Source organism: Hakea prostrata, chromosome 4 (assembly GCF_041222555.1).
Source record: "Hakea prostrata isolate BN-2017 chromosome 4, UWA_Hpros_2, whole genome shotgun sequence".
In the NCBI taxonomy this organism is placed as follows: domain Eukaryota; kingdom Viridiplantae; phylum Streptophyta; class Magnoliopsida; order Proteales; family Proteaceae; genus Hakea; species Hakea prostrata.
This window is the reverse complement of record NC_142603.1, coordinates 14,667,206-14,675,623: the sequence shown is the minus strand read 5'-3', so window position 1 is coordinate 14,675,623 and position 8,418 is coordinate 14,667,206. Positions and strand designations below refer to the sequence as shown.

Genomic DNA, 8,418 nt, shown 5'->3' with positions numbered 1-8,418 from the left:
TTCAAAAATTTCAAATGGCAAGGTATGTAATTTCCACTTCCTTACATTTTTTCCAATTTTATCCCTATATGATTTCGCTTCCACCACCCCTCTAAACCAATGGAATTTAAAGCATTCCTTATCAAACTCTCTCTCTCTTCTTCTTTATTTTTATTTTTATTTTTTATTGTGCCATTAGTTCTCATTACATATTACAATGAAATCTTAAATCATTTGGTTTGAACGAAAATTATGGCAATTTTGTAATTGTATGGTTACTTATCATATTTTCAATTATATCCTGCAAGATTCTTTCTCTACTATCACTTTTGACCAATAACTTTTAATGCAAGCTTTACCCAACTCTTTTTCTTCCTCTTATACCCTTGGTTCTCATCATATATTACACTTAAACTTCAAACATCCATAAACTGAACCAAGTATGAATCAGACTTGTAGTTCAATCATGACTTAACTCATACCATATATAAACTTCAACAATATGATATTAGAAGTAGATAACATGCCCAATTGCACATATCTAGATTAAAATCAACTCATAAGATGATGATGATGTTATATGTTATATTAAATGCTATTAATTTAACAATAATTTGCTATAACCAAATGAACCAAGATTAAATCATTTATCACATGCACATTCAATTAAATATACACTTTATACTAAATAATACATTGATTAAGCAAAATGCACATAATCAATCAAGACTTCATCACCACATTGAGTGTGGTGTACCTGTCAACATGTAAATAATATTACTTAATGGTACAAAATATTGAGCATCACAAAAACTATCAATTGACTCCAATTAGTATTTGGTCAGTTGTTGTCAAGTGCAGTTTGAATTTTGTAGCCAGAAGCAGACCAAATCAATTCGCTTGTTTTATAGTTTGAATACAATCTGGGGTTTGCACAGGGCTATTCTGTCAAAGGTGCTCTCTTCTATTAACCACGTGCAACTTCATAAGGATTGCAAATTAACATCCTTATCCAGCTTATCTTGCTAAGCTTTTCATCCTGACCTTACACACCCCTCTTGATGCTCTCTTGCAACTTTTTCCTCTCCATTTGAAGTATGGCACAACAACCAAATCATGCGCTGAGATCATCAGCTAAGAAGGGTTTGTTTGTTTTAAGAATTTACTATCTCTACTCGAGATGCCTAAAAATAAATAAAAAATTATACTCGGGTTGAGACCATCAACTTTCTCCTCTCCATTATACTCGGAAATGCATCACACATGCGTATGCACATGCATCATTACTGTATAAAATTATAAAACTTTTTTTGCACTCCTAAAAATAGGTTTTCTTTCATAGTCTTATTTATTGATCAGGCATATATTAAATTAAAATAATATAATTTTTTTTTGAATATTAATATATAATTTTGTTGTTAGTCATTTAGCCTTATAATACTGTTATATTAGACCAATAGATTTATATATATATATTAAATGGTTCACACTAAAATAATAAGTTATCTTCAACATTAACAATATGCTAGATTATGCATTTATGGATAATATATATGATTATTTATGATTTAGATCTAATCAGGACATAGTCAACGCCAATTAGAGATAAGGGCAAGACCATTAGGGACAATATCAAGGCCAATCCAGGATAGGGATAAGTACAAGGCCAACAAAGGGCACATACAACACCATCAAGGATAGACCCAGCCTAATCAAGGACAATCAGAACGGGAATGAGCTTACTTTAGCCCATCAGGATACATGGTCATGGACAAGAATCCTAGGCCCTCTATTTGATTTGGGTGAAGACAAAACTCGGCTTAGCAAAGAACATTCCAAAACAGGGATTGAGATTGAAAAACCTGGCCCAGCCGGTCGCTGTTGCAGCCTAGCCTTGTGGGAACTGAAACCTATTTGGTGGAGTAACCGTGACAAGCCAATTTGATTTGATTAATAGCGACAGCTTCGTCTCCACCTCTTTGTCTTTGTCTTTGTCGGTGGCTTCTTAAAAAGTCCATCTTTGTTATTATAGATTATTTTGATCCCTTGGCCGGCGATCCGTCCGTGGCTGGGGATATACACGGGTCAAGAGTGGTGCTGGCATTGTTGTTTCGACTCGGTCAAATCGTCATGGTTTATTCTTTCAAACATTTCTGCTCTTGTTTCTTCAGCGTCTGCGCTGCTGGGTCGAGTCTTCTCTGTGATTTATTCTATCAAACAGCTCGTCTGCGGTTGGAAAACCAGAACACTGACGATCGACTTCATCGTTCATTACTATGAGTTGACTTGGACATCTGCTATACTCTGGAAAAGCAATTTCTTGAACGGGAAAAAGGGTCAGCCGGCTTCAACAAAATCCCATGTGAGGTGAGTTCCTCAATCAAGCAAAAAATATATAAATATATAAGAGGATAATACAAAAATAAAATAAAAGAATATATAATTTCTTTTTTTAGAAATGAAGGGTTGACTTTCAAAGACGCGTTATAAGAGAAACAGGTGGAAATATTAATATTCATCAATTAACTACTTTAGTATTCATGAATTTTTAGTTTTCTACATGTTGATTATTTCTTCCCTTAACTCTTCCCACAGCCTATATAAGCTCTTCAGTTCTGTCCCAATAGGCCAAGATCAGCACCGTTTTGCCTCCTTAACTTCCATAGTTTCCTCTATTTTCTCTATAATAAGCTAGCTCTTCTCTTAAACCGTAAACAGTACTTCACCTTCTTCTCTATTCACCATCTTCTTGTGAAAAAAGCATGGAATACGAACAATCCATGGTTGGAGAGACATATTGGCATCCAAAGGCAGACCTTCATCAACATGACAAACATCCCATGATGAGCCACAATTTATCCATCAGCAGTAGTATTTTGGACAGGAATGATGCCCGTAGCAGTCGATCGGAGTCCTTTGGTATGCATGACATGGAAGTCACTAAGTATGATTCAGCAGAAACCAAATTTGAGTGGTTACGATCACAGTTGATCGGACACGAAGTTGAATTCAACACTCCTTTTGGGAGACGCCTTCTCACCTATGCAGACCACACCGCCTCCGGTAGAAGTCTCCGATTCATCGAAGATTATATCAACAATAGTGTTCTTCCCTTTTATGGTAAGTTGATTTGATTGAATTAGAGCATTTGATGATTGATACTATCAAGCATGTAGGTTGCTAAACCTCTTTCTGGTTGGGTGCATGGCCACAGGTAACACGCATACTAGTGACAGCTACGTGGGGCTCAAGACCACCAAGATGGTCAAGGATGCCACTAGATACATTAAGAATTGCTTAGGTGCAGGACCAGATGATGCTCTCATATTCTGTGGCTCTGGCACCACTGCAGCCATCAAGCGCCTACAAGAGGTGATGGGAATCGCGGTGCCTTCAACCATGAGAGATAAGATATTATCAACCCTACAGACTGAGGAGAGATGGGTGGTCTTTGTTGGACCATACGAGCACCACTCCAACCTCCTCTCATGGCGTAACAGCCTAGCTGAGGTGATAGAGATCGGGCTTGATGATGATGGCTTGATAGACATGCGAGCTCTAAGTCACCAACTTGAGTCTTACAAGGATTCCAGACGTCCTATGTTGGGATCATTCTCAGCATGTAGTAATGTTACTGGAACATACACTGATACACATGCCATCGCCAAGCTTCTTCACCAGCATGGAGCTTTTGCTTGCTTTGATTACGCAGCAAGGTTAGAATATATTAGTCTAGATAGTGGCTGTTTCTTCAATTACTCTCTCTTATCTCATTGTTGATAAAAATTATTTACTTTGATACTTGCAGTGGTCCTTACGCAGAGATTAACATGAGATCTGGGGAGATAGAAGGCTACGATGCTATATTCATGAGCCCACACAAGTTTGTTGGCGGACCTGGAACCCCTGGCCTCCTATTGATGCACAAGGCCTTGTACAAGTTGAGTTCTTCTGCACCTTCCACTTGCGGAGGAGGAACTGTTGATTTTGTCAATGCTTTTAGTGAAGAGGTAAGCCTCCTCATTACTCTAAGTAATTATTCCTATATTTATCATTGTCTGACTAGTTAATTACTTTATGAAGGGACTTATTAGCTAACGTATGACAATTAATTCATCTGAATCAATATGCAGCACACTTTGTACTACAAAGATGTAGAAGAAAGGGAAGATGCTGGAACTCCACCAATCATCCAGAAGATAAGAGCAGCTATGGCTTTTTGGGTGAAGGATTTCATGGGATACAGCGTGATTGAAAACCAAGAGCATGTCTACATCAATGCAGCAATGCAAAGGCTTCTTCCAAACAAAAACATATGGGTGTTAGGGAATACGAGTGCTCCAAGACAAGCGATCTCTCTTTCGTGGTTTACTCTACCACCAATTCTTCCTCCTATGATCAGAGCAAAGATGGAAGGGGTAGCAACAGTCTATATATGTGGGCCGAGTCGGGAAACAAGAGAGATAAACCTCTCCATGGGCCTTTCGTTGCAAAGATCCTCAATGATCTTTTTGGAATCCAAGCTCGAGCTGGGTGTGCTTGTGCTGGACCCTATGGTCACCATCTACTTGGTGTCGATGAGACTCATTCACTAGCTTTCCGTGATGCTATACAAAAGGTGAATCCTTAACTACTAAGATAAATTAATCTTTCCACCTCACAAAAATCTGGCAAATGATCTTTTTAAATTTGCTCCGACTAATCTTACTTTGAATTTGTTTTGATAGGGTTACACTGGTGTAAAACCTGGGTGGACTAGAGTTAGTTTCCCTTACTACATGTCGAAAGAAGAGTTTGAGTTCATTCTAGCTGCATTAGAGTTTATTGCAAAATATGGTCAGCGGTTCCTTCCACTCTACAGCTTCAATTGGAAGACTGGTAACTGGACATTTCAGTCTAAAGCTTTCATGGAGAACATACTGGGGGAAGATTATGCACCACTAGACAGTCCTCTAAGTGAAGCAAAGGCTGGATTGAAAATTAAAAACAACAGATCGAATTACGGTGGAGATGATCATAGTGACAATCAGAAGATCAGCAATGAAGTACTCATAGGCAAATACACCAACTACTTGGAGATTGCTAATTATGTTTCAAGTTTCCTCCCCAAGTTCCCTCCACATAGGAGGGTTCCGAAGGACATAGATCTCAGCCTTGCACATTTCAGGGTGTAGAGAGTTAGCTCTCTCTTTCCCATCTTTGGGCATCTCCAAATATAGCATTATATGATGTGTTAAGAATCCTTAACACTATCTACAGAAAAAAAATGTATCTTAGAATCAAATTCCATTAATATTGTTTTTACTCTACTTGCAATGTAAATCTTTTTGTTCTCCAACTAACAACTCTAGTGTTGTGAAGTGTTCTGTTTTTTTTTTTTTTTTTTTTTTTTTTTTTTGTGGTTTGCCAACTCCGGTTTATAAACCAATGGTTCGACCCGCGTCGCACACCTGGCTGTGGTGGGTGAGTCTCCCAGAGGGGATTTTTTTGCATCCACAAGGATTCGATACCGGAACCTTGCTTAAGGTAACCAAGCTGCTTACCACTTGGACCAACCCCCGTTGGCAGTGTTCTTTTTTTTCTTTTTGGTAAATGAAGTGTTTTGTTTATTAAACCAAGTTTCATAATAGGTAATTTTTCTTTGCTTGAGTTCTGTAGATATGTGTCCCATTTTTCTTTTTGTCCTAAATTTTTGTGGGCAGGCGTGGGGAGTGGTGGGGGCAAGGAATGAATTGGCATTTGTCACACCCCACGCTAGGCATGCCAAGTCTACCTAAGTGGATTAAAATCCTCAGTGGCACCATTCCTAGTGGCCATCCAGTAGCCCCTACGAATGGGCGCCACATGTCATGTGAAAATTCAGGCCTTTGATTAATTGCACACTTGTTTTTCTATAAACCGGTTCAGGTCTAAATTTAAACGGTACGTTTTATCCAACCAAATCATGATATCTTGACTCACTTTCAAAAGAGAAAAACAGATAGATCAAATCTGCAAGCCTCTTCCACAACATCGCAATCGTATGACGGTCAGTATTGTCCAATCTAATGGACTTTTTCACAACAGAATTTAATCATATCTCAAAGAATGGCTCTAATGTTTGAATGGATGATGAATATAACGGTTTTAAATGGCTCTGCACTTTGCAATTGCAAATTTGCAATAATGGATTATTGAAGAACATCAATGGAATACTCAAAAAAGTGAAGAAGATCATAGATTAAAATCTCCATGGATTATTAATGTAATAGAAATTTAATTCTGATAAATTAAAAATAGAATCCATTGTCACTGGAATCTAAGGAGGAGGAGGAGTAGAACAAGAAGTGGAAGTAGTCCTTGGGAGAATAAAGAGGAAGCAACTCATGTTCAGAGCTTCTTGGAGTAGTAGTGTGAGGAAAAGGATGCAAATAGAAGCATTTTTCTGCAATTTCTCTCTGTTCTTCTTCTTCTGGCGTTAACCTTGATTAGCCTGTGTAATGCAAATTACCTATCAATTAAAATAAAAAGAGTATAGAAGAAGATCAAGAAAGGCCTTGAGGATTTGTTCGCCGAAGTCTTTGTCGACTCCGGCCCGGGGACTAAATGCAACGACTCCAGCCGGCAATGGCGACTATATGGGAAGAGGAGTTGTGAGTCAAGGGTGAGTGCAAATCAATGATTCAGTTTGATGGTGTAGCTTTATCAATGAACCTCATCAATTCGATTTGGTTTAACAACAGATTGAGTAGTTAAACTATTCAATGGTCAGGATATGTTGTGAAACACATGGCATTGTTTGGTAGGCCGGCAACTGGATGGCTGCTGCTTTACATGCTGCAGAAGAGTTAAACCCCTACCTAAGTAACCCAGAGTCCCGTGATATAGATCCCTCATTGGAGAACTAATACAGTACCATAATTAAGCATAATTTAGAATAGGGTAATATTCACACCATAATGCAAAAGATATGATAATATATGTATGATAATAATAATATATGTAAATAAAATTTTTAGGGCAGCAACATATAGACCCTGTGTTCGCAATCAATTACATCTATTACCGCTAAAAAAAATCAATTACAAATGCTCCCTTACTATTTCAGGAGAGTTGTCTATTTATAGTTTTCAATTTTTAACAGTAGGGGGACATCTATAATTTTCAAGGGTAGTAGATGTAATTGATTACAAATACAGGAGGTCCAAGTGTAATTTCACCAATTCTCTATAGATTTTACCTATAACAATAAATAAATAATTTATATTTATATTTATATAAATTAAATATGAATTTAATATATTTATATAAAACTAATATAAAATACATTAAATAAAATGAAATTATTAATAATAAATATTGAAATTAATAAATGATGATAATATACATATTATAATATAACATCTGTATGATATATGTTATACAATTTGAAATACTGATTCTTTAATACTCCAAACATGTCTATATTACCAGTTACGAGGAAAATGGAGTGTAATATGTCAACCCCCTATGAGATGTGTGAGGCATAGAAACCTGTATAACAGCAACATAAAGCATCAAGTAATGGCTTAAACGGCTTCCACGCCTCCGCATTACCCATCTCCTCAGACAGGGGCATCTTTTGTACCATCACCATCTCCATACCTGTAGCATCATTTAAAAGAAGAGATTTCTCGTGGAATGAGTTCCATCGAACTCATGAGGGGAAACAATCACATTCGTAATGCATGATATGCAACCCTATAAATGCCAAACAAATACATTTATCCATATGCTAGTCTCCAACTACTATACCATGTATTAAGCACAGTACCAATCCTCTATAGGAGGGCCACACTCATCCATATCATTTACTCAATGATAGGGTGTTTGAGGCAAGGGTCACACTCAGTACCATGACCATGGTTTATGAGTCTCTTGGTCCCATATCACTCATCAACTTATCCACGAGTTTTCATTATCCTTCCCATCCTCTAAAAGTAAAATGCATGACCCTTTTTATAGGACTTATGCATGCTAGGGATTTGCCTAGCCAAATGCAAGGTCTTCTCCTTGTAGTGCTATCCATGGTTAAGCAATACAATTCCTCAAGCACCCACTCTTGTTGGTTTAGTATCCCCCCACAATTCTAAGAGTATTGATCCTCAAGACACCACTATAGTTGGATGAGTACCCCTTACAACCCTATGCCATACCTCAAGACTTAGCTACTATTGGCATGGCATTAACGGTACACTAGTGAACTTGGTATCACCTCACAGCTTTCCCTCTGTCTTTTGGGCAGCCAACGATACCACTAGTTGACAATATAGGTTATCAACCTCATTACCCCCATTGATAGGGTGGTAGCACTTAGGGTTTGTCCTAACCAATGCATCTGTATGGATAAATGGATATATTATGATGTATGAACATGTGTAGATGCATGCGTAGTTGGAGGCAATGGCCGTAGCCACAACC

General features: G+C 37.7%; 1 pseudogene across 1 annotated transcript; it reads left to right on the top strand.

The window, feature by feature from the left end:
- Nucleotides 1-2,554: 2,554 nt before the first annotated feature.
- Nucleotides 2,555-5,338, top strand: LOC149018110 (uncharacterized; annotated as a pseudogene). Its single transcript, XR_016173170.1, has 5 exons — nucleotides 2,555-3,099; nucleotides 3,194-3,695; nucleotides 3,788-3,989; nucleotides 4,113-4,597; nucleotides 4,707-5,338. The product of XR_016173170.1 is annotated as an uncharacterized LOC149018110 (transcript).
- Nucleotides 5,339-8,418: the final 3,080 nt, after the last annotated feature.